Raw genomic sequence first — 466 nt, forward strand, 5'->3', positions numbered from 1 at the left:
CGGGTGTCCCGTGTCCCCCCCCTCGGTGTTCCCCCTCCCGTCACCCACCTCTTGGGGGGAAGGTCACAGCGGAGCTTCAGGTACAGCCGGAGCCTGCGGGGAAACGGGGACGGTCAGAACTTGGGGGGGGACCCCTCCCCAGGGATGGTCAGAACGGGGGTGACCGCCCCCAGAGATGGTCAGATTGGGGGGGTGTCCCCCTCACCTCCCGGTGGGGTCCTGGTCCACGGTGGGGAAGAGGCGGAAGGGCAGAGGCGAAGGGATGTCATCGGCCAACTGGTACTGCATCAACGTGAGCTGGGGGGGCAACAGGGCTCAGGGGGGGCTGCTGCGGACCCCCCATCCCCGTCCCTGTCCCCAGTGTCCCTCGGAGTCCCTCACCTCCCCCTGGCTGGGGGTCACCTTCAGGACCCTCCCGCTCTCCAACTCGTCCAGTTTGACCGAACTGTGGAAGGCGCATTCGTCC

The 466-nt window shown here is 68.0% G+C and overlaps 1 protein-coding gene across 1 annotated transcript in view; it reads left to right on the plus strand.

Moving 5' to 3' along the window:
• The window catches only part of STAG3 (stromal antigen 3), a gene marked incomplete at its 3' end in the record, with an annotated part of 14,846 nt that overhangs the window by 9,004 nt on the left and 5,376 nt on the right, over nucleotides 1-466 (plus strand). The gene's annotated exons all lie outside the window — the stretch shown is intronic.

The sequence above is a fragment of the Charadrius vociferus genome, unplaced genomic scaffold, assembly GCF_000708025.1.
Source record: "Charadrius vociferus isolate BGI_N301 unplaced genomic scaffold, ASM70802v2 scaffold2701, whole genome shotgun sequence".
NCBI lineage: Eukaryota > Metazoa > Chordata > Aves > Charadriiformes > Charadriidae > Charadrius > Charadrius vociferus.